This window comes from Cuculus canorus, chromosome 3 (assembly GCF_017976375.1).
Source record: "Cuculus canorus isolate bCucCan1 chromosome 3, bCucCan1.pri, whole genome shotgun sequence".
Lineage (NCBI taxonomy): Eukaryota > Metazoa > Chordata > Aves > Cuculiformes > Cuculidae > Cuculus > Cuculus canorus.
The window spans coordinates 108,235,815-108,258,012 of record NC_071403.1 but is presented as its reverse complement, the minus strand read 5'-3'; the positions used below and the strand labels follow the sequence as shown (position 1 = coordinate 108,258,012).

The window sequence follows — 22,198 nt, the reverse complement described above, 5'->3', positions numbered from 1 at the left end:
TCTCTGCTTTCAAAAAACTGTAAAGGCATTCATTGTCATTCACTAGCTTCTTTTAAAATATTATTTTGATAATAAAAGGAAACTTGTTTTAATTATTTTCTTATTAGGGACTTTTTGACCAGCTGAGAGCCAAATGAAATTTCCCACAAAACAGAAGCTGAAGAAGACAGAGGGCCAACATTCTGCCCATACTTACCTAAAATAAGAACAACGAGTAGATTTTCCACAGTTGCTCCTCCTGATGCCATCATGCAAGAACATTAAAGGGTGGAGAAACACTCCTGATCCAGACACTATGGATTTTTCTCAGCATTTGCTCAAGTGTTAAGATCTTGGATGTCCTCCCTGTCCTTTCAGCCCCCTTCCCTCCTCCTTCAGCCTCTGCAAGGGAGCACTCATTTGTTCCCTGCCTGGACTGTGTCAGCGGAGGGCACTCTAGCATTGCTTTTCACAGATTAGACCTTGCCCAGGGTTTCAGTTCAGGGTGGGATTCTGAAGAATAAATGTTCAAAACCAGTTAAGTAACCTGTTTCACCTAGATGCAGCTGCCAGATTTCTCATAATTTGATGCATTTTTCCTTTTCTGTGCTCTTCAGCAGTGACCTTCATTGATTAGTGCCCAGACTATATGTAAAAATGTGAACAATCACAAATTGCTCCGGTTTGTCTGCTGGATTTTATGTTGTCTTGTAGCTCGTTGCATGTAACCAGTCTTCCATGTATCTTAACTGTGTGCAGGTGCTGGCTTTACTCCTACCACCACTGAAACAATTTGCTTGCTGTGGTGGTCAGGGAAAGGAAAAAGGGAAAATAAGAATTTAGAAAGGCTGTAGAAAGCTGTACTGCATACAAATGCCTTGTCAGAAAGCTGCAAATACTATCTGCCTGCAAATGTTTACCTTAGGAAGGATTCCTGTTTAGTTTTAGGTTTGGAATTACAAGAATCTTGAAGTATATGAATTTACTGGAAGATTTTTAATATTTACTGAATGAAAGGAGGTCGGAATCCTTGATGTTAAGAGTCATCTTCTGATTTCTTGGGGGAAGTCTGGAGCTAAGTGGTGTTAACATGAGAAGTAGGCAGAGTTGCTGGGGAGTTTTATTCCTAATGTCTTAAGAGTTATATCAGATTAGGCTGATGGTATAAATCATCCAGTTTGAAATAGCTTTTGCATTTATGTCTAGGGTTCTTAGGCTTGCCTTGCTATATGTAGGTGCTTGAGTTAGGGCTGTCTAATGATCAAGGAATGTCCTGAGCCCTGGCTTCTTTGAACAGCAAGACTTCGTGGTTTAGTCAATATATCAGAGTCCTGGAGTGAACATCTCACTCATTAATTACAGCTGTTATACTAACTTCCAATTAAACCATTAAAGAGTGAATTAAGTAAATGCATCGTAGATACACTTCTTTCTATTTGTAGTAGAAACATTTAGTAACTTGACTATTAACCCTGGTCTGAAGGCTAGGTTTTTCATAACTACTGTATTGTAAAATTTCAAATAGTTATGAATAGGAACTTGCTTTACATCAAGAAACAGTTCCATATGTTTCTGACAGAAGAAAGGTATGGCACAGCATACTCCTTAAGCAAACAAGATATGAAGCAATTGTACAAGGAGAAAACTTGCAGAGAAGGTACCTACATATAGTATTAAGTCAGTTTTTGACAAGCACTATGATACCTTGCTGCTTACTGAGTCTTTAATTGAAGAATATGCTTATGTGGATAAACTGCTTTCTTTCCTACCTCTACCTTACTTCTGGAGTATTTGTAAAGAAAAAAGTTCAAAGATATTTCAATTTCATTTGCTATAAATTTTCTTCTCTTAAGAAACCTTACATGCCTTTGACAGTGGGGAATTTGCAACTATTTATTTTAACTATTACTTTAAGCAAAAAAGAAAAGCCTGTGTGCATTTGCTTAGAAAAACTACTAGAAAAGTTGTAATATTTAAGGTGATACTTTTCAGAGGACCGAGTTCAAATTAATCTTTCCATACTGTAAAGCCAGAACATTTTTCCAGAACTTGTGACTAAGAAGTAATCTAGTATCCTAGCAGTTATTATTCATTACTACCAACTATTAATGTAGTATGGTAATGTGCTGCACACTATGAGATTATTGCTAAGTAAAGCTGGTGATACTGGAAACTATTGTAGAATCTATAAGCTTTAGAATGTTTAAGTTTTGGCCTAGAGAGAGTTAATGTCCGTAGACCATGCTTCTACACTTGATATTTGAGTAATTTAAAGATTTTTTTTAAATCTGGTCTAAGCAAGCATTATTTTTCATTTAGTATATTATTAAGTTACTCTTAAAATTGTTACTCCATGGCCTCTTGTTCTTGTACTGCAAGAAAAAACGCCACAGTCAGTCTCTACTCAACCTTTTCCTTGCTTTCATTGTTTTGTAGACCTCTGTCAGATTCTGTCAGAATGGTTTGTGTTGGTTGAGACCTTAAAGATAGACTGCTTCTCCTTGGACTCTGTAAATCGCCAGCTTGGGCCTCGTGATGAAGCTGCTTAAAGCGACATCAACTCCTGAAGCTACTTTTGTGATAGTCAGGAATGTTTGAAATCTGAATAGACAAATTAGAGTTTCCATGCATCTAAATGCATGATTCTGGGTAAGTCCGATTTCTTTTAGAAAACAAGCCTAGACTTTGCCCTGAGTCAATTAACGGAAGCAGAAGAACGTTCCTGAGGAACAGGGCACCTCTGACACAACTTCCCACCAGGCAGCTGCACTGACTCAGATGGTAAAATTCCTACCCCTCACTGGAAAGAGGGGGGCATTTTTAACCTTAGGATTAAGCCACTCCCTTTTTAGATCAGGGCAGAACTGTATGGTGTCAAACTGCCCTCTGTCATCAGCAGTCACCAATACCTGCACACTGCTGTCTTCAAAGAGGGATGCGTATTGTTTATCTACAAGACACACATTTCCCTGCTGCCAAAGTCAAGTTTAAAAACTGCACGCTTACCCAATACTTCTACTTCACTCAGACTGCAAGACATACTGTCCAAACAAAGGTCAACCAGAAACAGATGACCGACGTCTGTAGCCACCGCGGCAATGCCAAAGAGGCATTGCAGGCTCTGATGTAGGTGTTGAATGCTCTCACTGGGTCCTCCGTGATTAATAATGGGTTCCACAGCAATCACCTACAGGGAAACCACAAGCTAATATTTAAGGTGTTTGAGCAGCTACACAGAAATTATTCAAAAGTGAAGTCAGAATTAACACATCAGAAACAAGAAAGTAAACACAGGATCGTGAGACTTAAAGACAAAAAAAGCATTATTTCCCATTAGATGAACAAAGAAAAATAACTCTCAAAAAAATCTGTTGCTGCTTTCATTTACTAGATTTCCTACAGGTTTTAACTGAATTAACATCAGCTTAGATGGCACATTCTGTTATCACAGCTCACCAGTTTCCCTTCCTGCTTAGGTAATTAGCTCTAAGAAAACAGAGAAAATCAGTTATGTGCAAGGATCCTTATTGGAGTAAGAAAGAAAGGCATTCCTACATCTTGTTCTCCCGCTGCCCACAGCCCACCAGCACTGTGATGCAGGCTGTGCCTTCTTTGCCAAACAGGTATGATGGGAAATCGTGGCTGTAAGCCAGATGAGGCAGTGGCCAAGTTGCATGGTAGTGGTAGACGCACTATGGCCACGGGAATGGAACGTTTTGGGAAAGTGTTTAAAGGAGATACGAGCTTAGGAAAATTTACACTGCTCCTCATTTAGACTACAAGTAGCAAGAAGCTAATGGGAAAAGAAGGTTTAAATGCACACTAGCACTTTTAGGAGTGTTAACAAAGCTTTTTAAAAGTCAAGCTACTACAACGGCAACAAGAACAGCAGCTCGTTAGGTAAAAAGCTGACTCCAGCTAAGGAAGAAGGGCACACTCCTCTTTAACATGCCTACGCTGAGCTGTACTAGAAAAGGAGAGAAGAGAGAGCACAAAGAGCAGGGTTTGTCAGCCTGACCGTGACTGGCAGTGTTGCGGAACACTTGGAAAGCACAGAAAACATAGACACAGGCACGCACACGTAGGAGAAACAACATTTTTATTAATTCTAAAACTCTACTCCGTGTCAGACCTCGTCACGAACATTTTGTAGCTGGTGTGATAAGAAATGGATTACAGAACTCCACATTCGGGGAGGACGTCTCTTGGCTGGTGGTTCTGGAGCTCTGGAATTCAAAGGAAAACACAACAGACTTTCATCCCCCTGAAGTCCAAGCATATCAGAATTCAACTTTATTTGACCATACCACCTGTAGGAAAATCATCATGTTTTGGCTCTTCATAGTTCTGCCTGGTTTTAAGAACAACGAGTAGAAATGAGGCAGAAACTGGGCTGGAAGTAGTCAAAGGTTCCTATTTGGTCACACAATCAAGTCTGTCAAAAGAATCTGTACGGCAACAGCTTGATGGGAATCATAGTTTTAGTTTCATCTGTCTTAAATTCTGTAAATATATTTACCATAATGTAAATACATCTATTTGCATGAATAAGATTATATGATGTATTGATTCTTAAATGTTACGTATTGTACGTGCCAAAAAGCCAAACAGAGTTTTATCCTGCTGCCCCTTCCCTCAAAACACTAACACAGTTCAAATGGATTTTTCTTTCTCTAAACATGTAGCTCAAGACTAACCTTTGCTGAAAGGCTGCTTACCTATCATACTGTGATAAACCAGTTTTCTTTTTCCTTCCTATCTGTGTGTCTCCAATGCGGACAATATCTTATATATAACAGTTGCTCTGCTATGTGGAATTACTTTGGCTGCTTTTACTCTGGTTGGTTGCAGCTTTGGTGTTGAGACTGTAAAGGAAGAGGGGAGAAAAAAGTATCAGCCTTGTGTCATCCAAGTGATGGCTAGTTTTCCATTACATTCCACCCCCTAAGCATTACCTTGTTTAAAGGAAGATGTAAGGAATTCATACGGCTTGAATTTCGCCACCGACAGCTTTCTTTGGATACCAGGGAGGACTTTGCCAGAATTTTGTGGAGCTTTTCCCTCTCGAGTCTGAGGATCACCATCGTTCTGATGAATGAAAAGCATGAAGCAAAAACTAATTACAAGAAGTTCATTGCACAGAACTACCTGTGCTATTTCTAGTTCGCGAAGAAGCTTACTCTCCAGATCTGCCCCTCAGCTCACCCCACTTTCACCTCGTGCTTTTAGCACAATCAAAGCAAGACTGGAACAATAACAGTACCTACAGCTCTAAGTTAAAACAAGTCTGGCGCTCTGCAGGACCTTATTCTGATACACCTCTTATCACCTGCAGCTTTCAAATGCCTTGCAAGATAGCAGGCTTTCCCTTGTTTTTTTCCTGAAACAGGAATGCCTAAGATGTCTGAATATACAGAGAACTGCAAATGGCGTTAGACAAAATGATGTGATTATTAACTCAAGGGAAAAAAAAACCTGCCCACACACACCTGGCTGGATGAAAGTTTTCAAATGCAGGACCTAAAAATTCCAAAACCACCTTACAAGTTTGATTCATTGGAAAACTATGGTTCCGGAAAACCACAAATGCTTCACAGATCCATAACAAAGGTTCACGTAACACCAAATTTAATCTGACTATTTTCGGAAGATAGATACAGATTTCCATCATAAAAGTGGTGAAATGAAAGTTGTGGAATTGCAGAACACACTACACCTTGAGGAAATTAAAAAAATCCAAACCACCCACCATGCATATTTTACCCGTGGACTGGCATCCTGACTGCTCTCAGCTAGAAAATAGAGTTGCGTGCAAGGTACTAGCGATGACGTACAACATACTCTTCGTTCCACGGATAGAATAATCTAAATCCTGCCTAACCTATGTATCTGAGTAACTGAATGATAAGATTGGCTGATAGAAAAACTATCTGTTTATTCCTCAGATGGAAACAAATTACTTCGAGCGGAGTCAACAATGGTCTCTAACAAATTATAACTTCACAGAGCAGCTTTGGCGTGGGGAAGGTTATTGCTAAACTTGGAGGCTCGGCTGTAACTGGAAGTGTAGAAACTTATTCCTAATAGTTCCAAGAATGGTATAAAACCAAAGCATGATCTTTACTGAGGACTATCCAAACCGGTTAGTAACACCTAACAGAACCATGCGCACTGGACAACTTTTACACTTGCCTTGAGGTTAACCTTCGTTGATTGATTCTGCAGGACTGCTGGCCAATAATATGCACTCTTTCGTGTGCTGACTGGAAGAACTTTGTTGCTTGCAATACAAGCCCTGGTCCTTAAAAAGGACTTCAAGCACTCCTATGAGAAATAAGACATTTCAAAAACCCGTTGTGATTCTGCCTCTTCTTTTTTCAAAGAGATGAGGAAGATTTTTTCTGTCCACACTTACTAGTTCAGTGTTGGTGAAAGGAAGCTGCAGTAATTCTTCCACCAGTCCCATCTCATGGCAGCTTTTGTACACGTGTTCCAAGAGCTCTGCTCTGTTTGAGTCTGTGACGTGTTGCTGCAAAAGAGCCCAGGCCTCCACCATGCACCTGTAATTCATTTTTTTGATAGGTAAAGGTATAGTAAGAGTGTAACCAAAGAGATGCCCCAAAACTGTTGTGTTCCAAGTTTAAAGGAAATTTAGGGGATTGTGAGTTAAATTATTTGTTCTCCACTTTTTGCAATATTTGAATGTCATAACGGTGGGATATATTTCCTTACCTATTAGACAACAACACACCGAGGTAAAGCCGCACTTTGCTACATGTTGACAGTGATGGCTTCATACACGGTAGGTATTGGAGGGCTTGCCTATGCTGTCCTTGGCAAGCGAGGGACTGAATAATTCGCAGCTGCAGCCACGGTGCTACCTGCGTTGTTTCTTGATGGCAGAGGTGGGCCAGTGATTTCTGTAAAAGTTGAAGACGGGGCTTCTTAAGATAAATACATAGACTCTCGCAACACAAATATTCAAAAGTTTCTTAAAATAAGGGCGAACGTCTGTTGAAAAAGCTTACATGAGTTACTAATGACATAGCTGATACAGGACATGTAAAGAAGATCCCTTAGGTATTTGCAGAAAACCTATTCAGTTGGCCATACAGAACAAAGGGAGTGTTTTAAAAGGAGTAATTCACTCTTTCCTAGGATAATGGAATCTCTGTACACAAATGGCACTTTTCATAAGTGCATTACAAATAAAAAGTTTTATCAATTACCTGTGCAAGTAATTAAAACAGAATCTTAAATCATAACTAACTGCTGCAGTTGTCGCAGCAGGACTATGAAAAAAGCCTATTGTGCTTCAGTACCTGTTATCGGCTAAGCAGCAATTTCTGGAAATGATTTTATAGGGGACAGCCTTGCACGGTAAGGTACGTCCAACGGAACAGTGACATACTTACTTCATAATCATGGTGATCGAGAAACCAAAATCCTTTAATCAGGGCTACAAGGCCCTGAGGGAGAGAGAAGGTGGTGGCGAAGGACTGGACTATATTTTCAATTTGCTTTGGAAAGCGCTGAAAGACATCCAGCAGTAAGTAAATGGTCTGATATTAAATATAGAATTAAGGCTAACAAATCTGCAAGACCAACAAATTATCTCATTACATTTAGAAAAAAATAATGAAATAATATAGAAGCGGTAGGAATCAGAAAACACTAACGTCTTCGTCTTGCCATTTTAAGCTATTTTAACCTGGAGACAGCCAGGTCCTAAGCACAAAACTCTATTCTGAGGAAGTAACCAGAAAGAAAGATACTTTGATATTTGTAAGGCATCCAAAAACTTTAGCTTTAGATATTTAAATACTTCTGTTATAAACTCAGGCTCCCTCTACCGTCAGCGGAGCTACCTGCTAGACATTCAGAACAGCCAGTGCTTAATCACTAAAGCAAACAAATTCTACCCTCGGTTTTCTTCCTCGTTTCCAGAGGATGTAAAACAATGTAATTGATGGGGTCCTCACAATACAACTTTGCTCTGAATGATTAAAACTGGATCTAAACCAGCATGCAGATCCACCACTGGGAATGCCACTTCCGGACCCCCTGTTTTTAGGGACATGTTCTAAGATAGATCTGGGCTCCCACTGTTTTCAAAGCCCCTTCTCTCTAGGCTCCCCTCCTGGGTCAGGTAACAAACCAGAAGAGCAATTCTGGCTATTTCAGAAGCTCAAAAATTAAGTGTCTGTCCAATGACTTCCCTCTTCTCTCTTTTTATTATTCTGTGTGCCTGCACTTTCAACAGAACAAAAGCCAGCAATGCTGGCTGTGCTGGAAAAGAGATGATTTCAGCAAAACTCATCTACTCTAAGCCACTGTTAGAAACTCTTCTGCTCGGAAGCAGCAGGTTTCAGTGCGTCATTCTAGTGAGAAGCCATTTGCTACAGGTACGGGTGCTCTAAAAATTAAAAGCTGTGTGTAAATTTTGAGAAAAAAACTGATGGGGCTTTTTGCCGTTCACATTTCTCAGTAAACCCATTCTCTCATAGGAGAAAAGACCTGGCAGCAAAACATTGAAAAAAGAAAAAATCATAAGAAATCCACAGCACAAAAAAAATAAAACAAAGCTTCTGTCTATGACTGAATTCTAAACTAAATGTTTTCATTTCATAGCATTGTGTTTGAAGAGTAAATTAAAATCCCTTCTTAAGCACATAGGTGACAAACATTTAAGAACATTTGTGTGCATATACTGGAGGTGCATTTAAAATAACCAGAAAGGATACAATCGCGTGTTTGTAGGGTTCTTCTGTACTTTCCAATAAATAAAGATCCAGCAGTGCCTGAAAGGAAAAATTAAAAGTTTTGTAAGCACACCAGTTGTTCCTAAATCGTTGGCTTTTGGGTGGGGTTGGGTGGGGCCAGGGATGGTGGTGTTTTCAGTGAACATGGCACTCACATGTAAACTGGGAGGGGGATATTTCCCTGTCCCTCCTTTCTCTTTCTTCCACAATTTCTCAAGTTGGTCTCCTACGTAGGAAACTATGCCATCGATCATGAGGCAGTCAGAATTACATTTTCCTCTGGAACAAAAGGTAGCAAGGATTTGGACAGAAGAAAACACTAACTCCAGCCCCTCAGTGCAACAGATTTCCTCCAGTCCAAACAAAACCAGAAAGCTCCCACGACTCAAAGAAAGTACCAAACATACAAAGACAGGATTATGACTTGAAATGCGCATGAAAGGAACACACCAGCCTGTATCTAAGCTACTCGAGAAGTAAGCTCAGTAAGACGAACTTTCAAGTCAATCTCTAATACCCTGCGGCTTCCACCAAAACTCATCTGGCTGCATTTTCTTCACAGTGCCAGAGCCTAAGCTTCCTTAGGTCTTTATAGAGTTTACTGTACGATTTCCAGAGGAAAACCTATTGTCATCTAACCCAAGGCATATATCAGCTATGTGCTAGTAAGCTACTCCAGGAAAGAGGGTTTACATTAGGAAGTAACTTCTACCCACTAGCCAGGAGAGTGCTAGGGGTGCCGGCCACGTGTAACTCTGACTGTCTTACTAAAGTACAGACATGGACTTGTGAGGAGGGCATTTAGGCCAAAGCAACTATTGCCATCTACCACTAGTCAATAAAAGAGAGGATTTCTTATTTTAACATGCCTTTTTCCATGTCCAACACGGTTGTTCTGTGAACACCGTGCTTTGCTGAACTGGAGATGAATGATCCTGTCCTAATCACAGGATCTTTCTCGGGGTAACGAGTTATGCAGACCAGCCAACCAATGAAGTACACTATGAAACAACGATGATGCCCAAAAAATGGCACTAAGCAGAGGTAGATGTGAACAGTTCAACAGGAAAGTAACCTCGGTGTTCGACACCAGCCAAGCATCACCCACGTCAAGAGTATCGCCGGCAAATGCATTAAGCACAGCAAGTACAAGTTTTGACATAAAAGCCATTCACTTCCACTTCTGGATCTGCAGTGGAAGTGTGCCAGAACTGTAGGCTTACCTTGACAAATGCTGCAGTCGCTGCCGCTCACCGGTATAGTGGGTCTGGAGCAGAGGATAGTGGTAGGAAGGGGTAGACAAATGCGTCGTCCCGTCTGCAGGCAATAAAGTAAAAGCAAGTTAAAGAGGAAATATCACATTTTTAAGCTAAAAATGCTGACTAAAAAAGATGAAAGATCATACAAGCTAAGCACCAAGAAGCCTCCAACTCTGAAAGAAGCCAGTCCTGTTTCTGCCTTTGCTACCAGAGATGCGAGACACAAGACTCAATTCCGTATTGTCTCAAGTACCGTTTCAAGTTTACACTCAGTGTAGCATTCAAAACATGAAGCGTAAGCTGAAGTTTGCTCACTAGCAAAAAATCCCAATTCTCAAATGGAATGTTTTTCTAACTGTCTCATGTGAACATGTGTAAGACAATTGAGGCTGACAATAGGATTTATATTCCATCCAAATAAACAAGTGTTTCCAGGGTGTGCTTTTTCCTCGAGCAATACATAAAAAGTTCCAAACACGCAGGTCATGCTGTGACTGTAACAAACAATGCCCAGTCTTTGTTGTTTAAGAGTCATTTCTTTAAAATCCCAAGGATTTGAAGCTGTGGACATAAGCAACTCCTTGAAGTCAGAGGCTTACTGCTAATTCTAAGAAACATTCAGGCAAGAAACTCCTTCCATCATTCTACACTGCATTTGAAAAGCTGGTAAAAACTCAGTCTCACCAAGAGAACTTCAGCATACGTGTGGCTCCCTGAACCAGCACGACTTGTCATTGACAAAACATTTACACGATCACGGCCAAGAATGTGTTCAGAGGCATCCCTTGCTGGATAGTCTCCTTGTTACCAAGGCATTATGGTTCATGCTCACCTGAACCCTCTGGAAGGAGACCAGATTGACAGAACCAGAGGACCATTCGCGCATACATAGAAAAGTTGTTAGCCAGCACCTGTTGATTTCTCACGTCTGAAAAAAAAAAAAGGCATAAGATGATTTTTCTTAGGCAATTCCGTTCATTTTTACAAAACTCCTTTCATCATGCTAAATAGAAAGTATAAAAGCAACATGGTAGAACTTTCCATCTTTGCCTTTTTCACCCTCTATCACTTTCCAATTTGAAGAAACGCGCCCCCCCCCCCCCCCCCGCCCCTGACCACAATGACTATTAAGTGGTTGTTACAACTTCTCAGGTTTAAGCCCCTTGTCCTAGCTAAGGCTGTCTTCCAACCAGCAACAACAACCAAAGCTCATGTTTCCACAATTATAACCCCAGCGTGATTCCTAATCTTACTAAAACATACCAAAGACTTAGTAATGCTAACAGACAGACCTTTATCAGTAAGTTCTTGTGGTTCTCTTTGAAAACAGCTTAAGACTCTGCTAAGGTTGTCCAAGAGATCCTGGCAGTGCTGAAGAGACTGTCGCTTTTCTGGATCAAGGAAGCGGCTTGAGCCATCAAACAGTGGAACACCTTTTCAAGAAGAGATATTAAATCATCACCCAACAGAGCAATTTCAGAGTTTCAAGGTACACGCGAGCAATACCACATACCAGCAGGTTACTGAATAAGCTCAGACAGAAAGAATGATTTTGCATTTGCAGAATGACTACACTAGTACTCACATATGTGGTCAAATTCATCTTTGGTGTAGACAACTTTCTTCCAAGCACAGTCACGGATAAACTGTAACTTTGCTGCAGAATTCGGCTGCTCTTTAAAAGAAGAGAACAAAAAAAGAAATGAATCAACAGTTTCAAACTGAAAAAAGACAAACCCGAAAAGCAGCCTTACTAGTCTTACTTTCAGATGTCCAATGTTTAATGCATCCAGTCAGGAGTTCTAAAGAACCCGTTTGGACAGCCGCAGACAATATTGCCTCTAACTGCTCCTCCTAAGCAGAACAGACAAAATGAAATGAGAACATTCCATACTTTCAACATCTGAGCCATCAACACTACAAATTTCTGAACGATATCATCCCAATTCAGCAAAGAGAAACTAAAGCAAGTCTTCATTTCCCAAGTTATTCCCGAGATGGAGCTGATACCAAAACGTCTGTTTGGAATCTTAAGAGTCTGCATCAGGCTTGCAAAATAAACAGCGTGGGGACTAGGCCAACTTGCCAAGGAATTTATTTTTAGCTACCACACCGGGCAGAACTGTTATTTGCCCTAACACACTTCCACAAATCTGAAATCCCTGTCTTCTCAAACATTTCCATCATTTTTCTTTTTCTCCGTTCTGCCCTCCTTTTTCAAGTTAATCAGGGATCCAAGCCCTACCTCATGACTGCGCAGGTAGTCCAACAGATGGGTAATGAAGGTGTAGCAGCTTACCTCGACTTCCTCAAGAGTTCTGCTCTTGCTCCTCCAGCACTGCTCTATTTCCTCCTAGACAGTCAGTCCCTGACCAGACTTCCGCTGGAGACAATGACAGCTTTACAGTCTCCACAGTGGGCCTAAAACATTACTATTTGCACAAAACTGGCAGGATACCATCACAATTATGAGTGGAGATGAGCAGAAAATGAGCAGAAAATGTTCTCGGACACCAAAAGCAGTGCAACAGAAGAAACTGAGCCAAGGGACACCTCTTTAAGCATTCTCAAGAAGGAGACAGGAAAAGCTCACCTCCACCCGGAGACCGGTGCAAGTCACATGGACGACTCCAGAGCTCAGCAAGCACACTCCATCTGCAGAAACAATGAGCGTTGGACAACTTTCCAGACTCTCGGAGTTATGTCATGATTATTTTACATTTTTCAAACAGCAGTAACTGGAAAGATAGAACTGACTACCCATTGTCTTCATCAGATCACTTACAAGTTTGTTTTAAAAAAAAAAACCTGCTGTGCACAGAAATCTTATCTCTAGTGCTACCGAGGTGCTGCGCTTTGAGCTTCAGTTCAAAGTCATTTTATGACCATCACCGCTTCACAGGCTACATTACAAAAGCACCAAAACCCAAAACACAGTGCACCACCACAGAATCACAGAATCACAGATACACCAGATACGATTCACAATGTTAAACGTCTCGGTAGTACCACATCATCAAGGCTGGGTTTGTGGGGCTTCGGATGTTCTGGTTTGGTTTGCGTTTTGAGTGAGAACATTGAGTGAGAGAACCAAAAAATGGCATCTGAGCTCAATTTAATCTTCTCACTATTAAAAGCAGTGAAATACATACCAAAATTATAGCCGCTCGCATTTAGAATCTGGTCGGGTGGTAGGTACGAAGGAGGCGCTCCCCAGGTTAGACTCGTCCCGTGGACCAGAACATCCAAAATGGGTTCTGGAGGAAACTGTGCTTGTTACCTTCTCCAATGTCCACAAGGCAAAATAAGGGCAATCAAGAAGGAATTTTTCTGGCCTTAAAGAAAACAAGCACATAAGCTAAAAGCCAGCAGTTATATGAATTATTTGTAAGGACAGTGAAAACAGCTTAATAAAACTCTACCTTATTGAATCCGGCATTTCAGCATCGTACCAGCGATTGATGTCAAACACGCCCAAATAAGCAGCTGTTTTTTCCTGACCGTGTGTGTTCACTTGCCAACAAAAGATTGAGATGCTGGTGTAAGGAGATGTTACTGCAAAAGACAAGACATTGTCTCTTTACTAGTAGAAAATACAACAAATTCCATGCCAAATCAAGCACACAACTAGTCTCAAATTAAGTTTTCCATACACGAAGAGTAGACCAAGACCTTTAGCTAGACGAAGAGTTCAGGAAAAAAACCCCATATGCTAGGAGCACAGACCTGGCTTCTTTCAGAAAGAACATACAAATAATTATTGGATACACTTGTATCACTCAGCTGGCGTTATTAATTGCCGGATTGGACTCAGTTACATCTTTTAAGAATGGCTCCTTTTCAGCAGATTCAGAATGAAACAACGATGTTATCACTCAAAATCAGCATAAAACCCCCCAATTCAACAAACAAGTAATTACAGTAAAGATTTGAACAGATCCAGCAGATCAACAATCCCGCCCAACTTAGTGCCACCTGCAAACTGACTGAAGGTGCATCCAATCCCCGCATCCATATCATTGTTACAGATATTAAACTGAACCAGCCCTGGTACTGAGCCCTGGGGAACACCGCTTGTGACCAGCCGCCAGCTGGATGTGGATGCAGATAGAGGTTGGAACCGGGAGTGAAAGATACAGGTAACATTGCCGAACAATGGAGAAAACGGGCTTATTGGTCAAAGAAGACAGCTGAAGGAAGAAAACAACCGATGACCCCGCCGTACATTGCTATAGCATGTCAGCAAGCATAGAATAACCCCTTTTATTTTCCTGAATGAAGTCCCACCTAATTTAAGCACCCTATATTTTTTATTATTTTTTTTTTAGATAAACACAAGAAGCCAGTCTATACAGATATTTAAGACTTGTAGACTGTGGGTACAGACCAGCATTCATTACTTAGATGACACGGACATCAGAACAAACCTTCGTTACCGTTATCCTCTTTGTCAACATCGTCATAGAAGTCTTCGATGGTCTGACATCTAAGTAATTCAATATTGCTATTTTGCCTTCCCCAGGGAAGATTTCCACTCGCCAGATCTAAACTGAACCTTTCTGTACAGTGTTTCAAACCCTGGGGAAAAGAAAAGACAAGAGAAAAGGTCATTTTGAGATAAAAACACACGTTTGACCTCAATAGGAAAGAATGTGTCTATCTAATATAAGATGCATATTGTATTGTATACACTTCCCATGCACTTAGTTCTGATGGCAAATAGACAGAGCTCCACAGAAATCCAAGAACATAATCCCAAAGATCAGATAAGAGTAAAGGGATACCTTTATATGACCCCATTTTAGGAAGGGGAAAGAGACAGAAACTTCTTCAAGTCTGCAGTTTGGTTAAACTGCAGTTTGGTTAAAACCCTTCAAAGCCCTGTCTTTTTTTCCCACATGCCATTAATTCGGTCTTCAAATCCAGAATCATTTTTCTTGTAAAAGCTGCTTCCTCTTCAGGAATTTAAGGTACACAGGCTCTTTGCAGATGCATCCAGTTGGAACACACAGTGCGGCAGTATAAAACTGTACGACTTGTTTTCAAAAAGGATGCACAAAGACCATGCCCAGGAAGGCTCAGCAAAGGATTTTTGGTTTTTTAAGGCTGCTCTGGCTTTTGATGGTAAACATTATCCCCTGACAACTTCACTGGTACTCACTTAGAGAAACTTAAGAGTTTTCCCCTTCTCACACGCGCGCTCCCCTTACCTCATACATGACTTGTCCGGATGCCAAACGTTTTCGATCACCAAATGTTAACTGCAACAGGTGTAGACTCAAAACATCGCCTTTGCTGAAAGAGGTATAAATGATGAAATGTGATTACAACGCTGCTTTACAGTCCTCCTTATAATTGTATTAGACTGAAGTGCTCTTAAAAGTACGCTCTTCCTGACCAGAAAAACACCACTTCCCAAAACAGGATGCCTGGTCACCTTTAGACGCTAAACCATAGAGGAGGAAATTTGACACTAACAGCTTCAGGGGCAAATGCTAACCATACCATTACAAAGCTCTCCTGTGTTGGACAGGCTAAAAATTGTCAGAAATAGTTCTTCACAGTGAAGAGTACTTAATCAAAATGGCTTTAAGTCATAGCTCAGAAGATTCCACTCTAGGACCAGCCGAGCTGCTTAAATAGCTTGCTGACACAGAGAGAGAGAGGTCTTTCTCCCCTGCCCTTGTCACCAAAGTTCCAGTCCCTCTTGCCTACACTGGATCCTTCCACATGCTGATTTGATTCATTAGCCCATCAGAAAATGTTGACTTTTCTACTGAGCAGTGATGGCTCTCAGCCAGGTGAGCTGAAAAGGCTCCTGAAGGCTCCAAAGACAACTGAAGCTTGCACAGGGGAATCAGCTACACGCTCGCCTCCTTCCACTAGGGGCAGCTGTTCTATGGACACCTTTAGTGTCCCACATCAGCAGCCTCAACTACTAGTAATGCTGTTTTAAAACTGCCGTGGGAAAATCAAACCAACCACGAAGCAGTCCTCAAGAAACAAAGGAAATCTTTTCCAAATGCAAGCGCAAAATTATAGCCTAGTGTTGTTTTGCCTTCTTCAGAAGGTAGGAACTAGTAGGTCCCTCCTCGCTTCTGTAAAATCCTGTACACAAAATCGCATTATAAGCTTAACACCTTCTGCAGCTGAATCTCCTGCAGAGCTAAATAAACAAAACAAAGATACATGTATCAACTGAATGTGAATAAATGTACTGAAAAAAAATGTCAGTGGCTTATTGCACTTTGAAATTCACCTTTCTTGGGTAGACTTAACAGCCCACAAGTAGCAACAATTGCTAGGATCATTCTCCGGCTCTTGAAAAGTAACAGCATAGATAGGAATCCTCCTTCCTCCAAGTCGACAGTGTTGTCTACAGGTTTAAGAAAAGAGGGAGGGAAAAAAAGAAGAAAAAAGGTGAGTGTACTGGCCGTAGCAGTTTGTAGGAGGCTAGAAGCATCATCTGAGAAAGAGCACCCGACGTGCTTATCCTCAAAGTGCAGAAGGTCATACTTCCATCTCAAAGAAGCGAGTCAAGGGAGACACTCTGCTTTATGCAGCAGTCAAGGAACAACAAAATTACTGCCCATGAAATGATATAATCTGGACTTGTGTCCTCCTCTGGCTGATGAGGAGGAACATACATGATTGCTTCAGCTGCCAGGCAAAAGAACGTTCCTGCTGTTGTAGCCTACTTTCACATTGAACTGAGAAGGCAGCATGCTTCCTGAACACATTTAAAATGCTTTACATAGTTCAAGTAAAGAAAGAGGGAGCACCAAAGAGAAGTACCTTCTTCTTTCTTTACTTGAACTATGTGAAGCATTTTTCTTCCAGACTTCTGAACCTTACTGGCACCTTCACAACCTATTCTTGCCACCTAATTATTCCTTCACTCTCTATTTAGCCATCCAATAGCTTCCGGTGAAACACTGCAGATTTGTGGGAGCGAACCCCTGTCTGAATTTGGTCAAATACTTCAAGTGAGATTGCTCTTCGGCAGATTTAAAATCACCTCTCATTTTCCTTCTGCTTAGAGCTTTACACGTCCCTTACTCCCATCTCCCAGTGTTCCAGGCAAATTTCATGCACGTGCATCTTTGCCTTGGAGTGGGTCAATCTCCTGTTTCGGTCAAGGCAGAAGTGCAGGAAAGAATTTATTTACGGGCACAGATCAGCTATTGACTTTCCCCGTCCCATTAGTTTCATCCCAGACACTTTAAAGAATATTATCAACAAAAACACACTGTTAACACACTTCAGCCTACTTACTCCCTCTTCAACGTTTTCATATTCCACAGTGAGAGGCAGCCGTGTGAAAACCCCACAACCAGCTGATTGCTTCTGCTGATGTAGGCCAGCGTCGATATTGGTGTTCCTGACGGGCTTGGCAATCGAAAGCAGAGATGTCTCCCTTCTCTGGTGGCAGTTTCTCGTCTTGGTGGAACTTCATCAGCAAATGTAGTAGTGACAAATCTGAGATCTACGCACACAAAACCAGACATGAACGTGTTATGCAATTTAGGTTGCATTTTAAACACTGATGTGGCAACACCTATAATCTCATTCCACCGTCCCAGGAAAAATACCCTTTTAAGCAAGACTTTTTTTTGCTGTTTCCATTTTGTAGGCATTCAAAGAACAAACGAACTCCCTGATCAGACTGGTATTCTCACTCGTCTTTCAACATCAGGTAAAAGTGTAACCTTCCTAGAATGGTTTGTGTTCGTTGAGACCTTAAAGATAGACTGCTTCTCCTTGGACTCTGTAAATCGCCAGCTTGGGTCTCGTGATGAAGCTGCTTAAAGCGACATCAACTCCTGAAGCTACTTTTGTGATAGTCAGGAGTGTTTGAAATCTGAAGAGACAAATTAGAGTTTCCATGCATCTAAATGCATGATTCTGGGTAAGTCCGATTTATTTTAGAAAACAAGCCTAGACTTTGCCCTGAGTCAACTAACGGAAGCAGAAGAACATTCCTGAGGAACAGGGCACCTCTGACACAACTTCCCACCAGGCAGCTGCACTGACTCAGATGGTAAAATTCCTACCCCTCACTGGAAAGAGGGGGGCATTTTTAACCTTAGGATTAAGCCACTCCCTTTTTAGATCAGGGCAGAACTGTATGGTGTCAAACTGCCCTCTGTCATCAGCAGTCACCAATACCTGCACACTGCTGTCTTCAAAGAGGGATGCGTATTGTTTATCTACAAGACACACATTTCCCTGCTGCCAAAGTCAAGTTTAAAAACTGCACGCTTACCCAATACTTCTACTTCACTCAGACTGCAAGACATACTGTCCAAACAAAGGTCAACCAGAAACAGATGACCGACGTCTGTAGCCACCGCGGCAATGCCAAAGAGGCATTGCAGGCTCTGATGTAGGTGTTGAATGCTCTCACTGGGTCCTCCGTGATTAATAATGGGTTCCACAGCAATCACCTACAGGGAAACCACAAGCTAATATTTAAGGTGTTTGAGCAGCTACACAGAAATTATTCAAAAGTGAAGTCAGAATTAACACATCAGAAACAAGAAAGTAAACACAGGATCGTGAGACTTAAAGACAAAGCATTATTTCCCATTAGATGAACAAAGAAAAATAACTCTCCAAAAAATCTGTTGCTGCTTTCATTTACTAGATTTCCTACTAGAATTTCCTACTAGATTTCCTCCTGAATTAACATCAGCTTAGATCGCGCATTCTGTCATCACAGCTCACCAGTTTCCCTTCCTGCTTAGGTAATTAGCTCTAAGAAAACAGAGAAAATCAGTTATGTGCAAGGATCCTTATTGGAGTAAGAAAGAAAGGCATCGCTACATCTTGTTCTCCCGCTGCTCACAGCCCACCAGCACTGTGATGCAGGCTGTGCCTTCTTTGCCAAACAGGTATGATGGGAAATCGTGGCTGTAAGCCAGATGAGGCAGTGGCCAAGTTGCATGGTAGTGGTAGACGCACTATGGCCACGGGAATGGAACGTTTTGGGAAAGTGTTTAAAGGAGATACGAGCTTAGGAAAATTTACACTGGTCCTCATTTAGACTAAAAGTAGCAAGCAGCTAATGGGAAAAGAAGGTTTAAATGCACACTAGCACTTTTAGGAGTGTTAACAAAGCTTTTAAAAGCCAAGCTACTACAACGGCAACAAGAACAGCAGCTCGTTAGGTAAAAAGCTGACTCCAGCTAAGGAAGAAGGGCACACTCCTCTTTAACATGCCAAGCAGTCTGCATGCAACTTTACGACAAGGTGAAGACAAAGCCCTTGGCACATCGTGCAACGCACCCAGGACAAGACTGGCTGCTATAGCAGTGATACGAGCACATGGAGACTCCAGCATTAAAGCTCCACAATGAAGAAACATGGGCTGTCCTCAGCCTTGGTACAAAATGCACAACTTCCTTGCTCACAGAAGATATACCCACACAGAAAATCATTCATAAAACTAAGGTGCTTTTTAAAGCCTTGAGATAGTAATGACAAAATCAATCCTAACAACGTTATGGCATTTTTCATTCAAACAGAATTTACTTCTTGATTATACTCTTATGGCAGCAGGCAGCTTGCCTTTCCAGATAAAACTCTAAGACTGATCAAGGTGGTAGGGAAACTAACACAGTGCAGCACCAACTCCACTCCTGTCTTTAGAACTGACCACAGTACAAACCCTCACTACTCACCATGACACTGCAGCCTTACAAACATACAAACAAAACTCCACCCGTGTGCTAGCAAGTCCCACCCTATCACCTTATGGAAAACTGAGGGATTAATAAGCATTTCTCACTTGCAGCTTCTAAGATGATAAAAATCCAGAGCATCTTGATCTTCTACCCCCTTACGCTGATTCCTGTTTACATTAAGGTAAAGGGACATCACATCCTTTGAGGTTACGGGTTACAGAAGAGAGAAAAAAAATAGGAACATTACACCAATGAACCCCATCTACACAAGCACAAGGCACACCCAGCAGAGATTCAAGAGCTGTGGCTTGAAAGGCAATCTGACAACAACCTGTCAGAGAAGTCACTAACGGCTCTTTCTTCCTATCCAGAGTCCACACAAAAACGTCGTCTGCTCTGAAGGCACCTGCTTGCTAGCCTGAGATCGATGCCAATGTGTCTAAGCCATTTTCAGCAGAACCAGGGGACTCTGAGATCTTTTAAAGACAGCATTTCTGACAGAAATTAAGCATGTGGGAAATGTATCTTACAGACACTTCAAAGAACAGGCTTTCTTGCTTTTTCACTCCGGCTGAAAAAAAAAGATATTTTTCAAGGCCTTTTTGTGGAAGCAGAGAAGTAGGTAACTATATGCTCTACAATAAACCCAGAAAACTCATTTTACTAGCAGAAAATTCTAAAGAGAATGGTACCAATAAGCCCGAGATTTTACATGGAGGCTCAGTCGACTGGATACTCTCAAGTGATAACACGCTAAGGTAATACAGAAAAAACACACCTACAAAGAGATGCTCCTAAGCTTTTCCTGAGACTGGGTTATGCACCACGTAACAGCATAAAAGCTTCGTTCCTCTCATCAAAAAGTACGTACCCTTGAGGGAAGAAAAACTGCTTTAACCACTTCTGCTGTTTCCAGGTCGTACAGGCAGAGAACACTTCCCTCTCCTTCTTCCAACGGCAATCAGCAGTCCAGCTCTTTTCTCCCATGAAAACTCCTTCACCACTCGAATAGTGGGAGGCTGCTCGTGCCCTCCTCTGAAATGGTTTTCAGAGAATCTCTGGCCTGTCACCGAGCTCACTATCTCGAGGTGAGGACCACGTGCCAGCCATGCTAGGTCACCTATCGCTGGAAGAGGAAAGAAAGCTGACTGAAGCAAGTTTCCAAGCAAAGACAGAAAACAAGTGAAAAAACACAGTCCCTGCTCCTTTCCTTCAAGAAAAGGTCCTAAGAGAGGAAGACGGACTTGCCTAATTCAGGTGAATTATTTCAAATCACTCACTCAAATCCCCAATGGACAACCTTAGTGTTTTGCATTTGTACTTGTCATTCCTGCACTGAAGACTTTAGATTGTCTGGGATAAAGGTTACAATACATTGATCCATAGTCTTTCCTCCAAATTTGGCTTGGTTTTGCTAGAAATCATCTCAAGAGGTACGGGAAGACAAATCTTAAAGCATACTTCAAATATAACCAATTAATTCTAGTTTATTAAGTTTGCTTGACACATGCCTGCTCTGGGTAGGGATCTGCACTTCAACAGGAAATTATCTTCAAATGGGCACTGCACGAGTAAATATTTGCACGTGCTGCTCACAGCTCTACTTTCAGATCACCTCGCAAGTCCACCTCCTAACCTGCTCAGCCCCTTTCAGCAACTCTCACTGGGTACCCATCTACACCCTATTCAATTCTTTGGGAAAATGGCTGCAGCACTTCACTCTGTTATCCTCTTCCTTCCGTTTTCATTCACACTCACAAGAAAAAGCAGGGGGCGTTGCCTCTGTAACATTGTACGAGAACTATTTCTGTACACGATGTTATGATGCGCATAGAGCTTGAGCCGCTACAAGTAAATACGGCCTAAAACAAAACTGCCTTCCATATAACAATAAACCGAGGAGGGCTCACTGACTCCACATCTTTAAGTAAATTCTTTTTGTAGCCCAGGATAGCTGCAGGCTGTTGTCATTTCAAACTTTCGCCTCACTAACCTTTACTACTAGCATTTTTAATGGTTAAAACAGCCTTTTCCTTCTCTCTCAACCTGGTGCATCTTAGCAGCAGCCACCTGACACACCTGATCCTATGACCCTGTGCTTCAGGTAACCTCCAGGCAAGAACTGCTTTATTCCAAGACCAAGGTAAAAGGAAAATGCTCACCTCCAGTAAACTTCCCGCGCAGCACAGCACCTTGGGTGACCTCATCTTTCCCAAGGGCCTGAAGAGTCCCCTCTGGGAACTCCAGCAGGCTGCTCGTCACCTGCGCTCTTACGTCTCGCATTCTTCCCTCTAAATAAAGAAAAAAATAGGAAAAGAGACTCATGTCAGCCATAAACACTATTGAGAGCGACACAAGTTCCATCAGTACGCTGTAAAAAATCTCCTCTGCAATGCCTGTAGCTCTTTTCCTTACTAAGATGGCTTTCAGGACAGTTTGGGATCTCACAGCAGAGCAAAAGGAGAATCCTTTGCATTTCTAATGTCTATGAGATCACCAACAACAAGTGACA

At 41.6% G+C, this 22,198-nt stretch overlaps 1 pseudogene; it reads right to left on the bottom strand.

The window, feature by feature from the left end:
* Positions 1-4,599: 4,599 nt before the first annotated feature.
* Positions 4,600-21,969, bottom strand: LOC128851695 (protein ELYS-like; annotated as a pseudogene).
* Between the last annotated feature and the right edge of the window lie 229 nt (positions 21,970-22,198).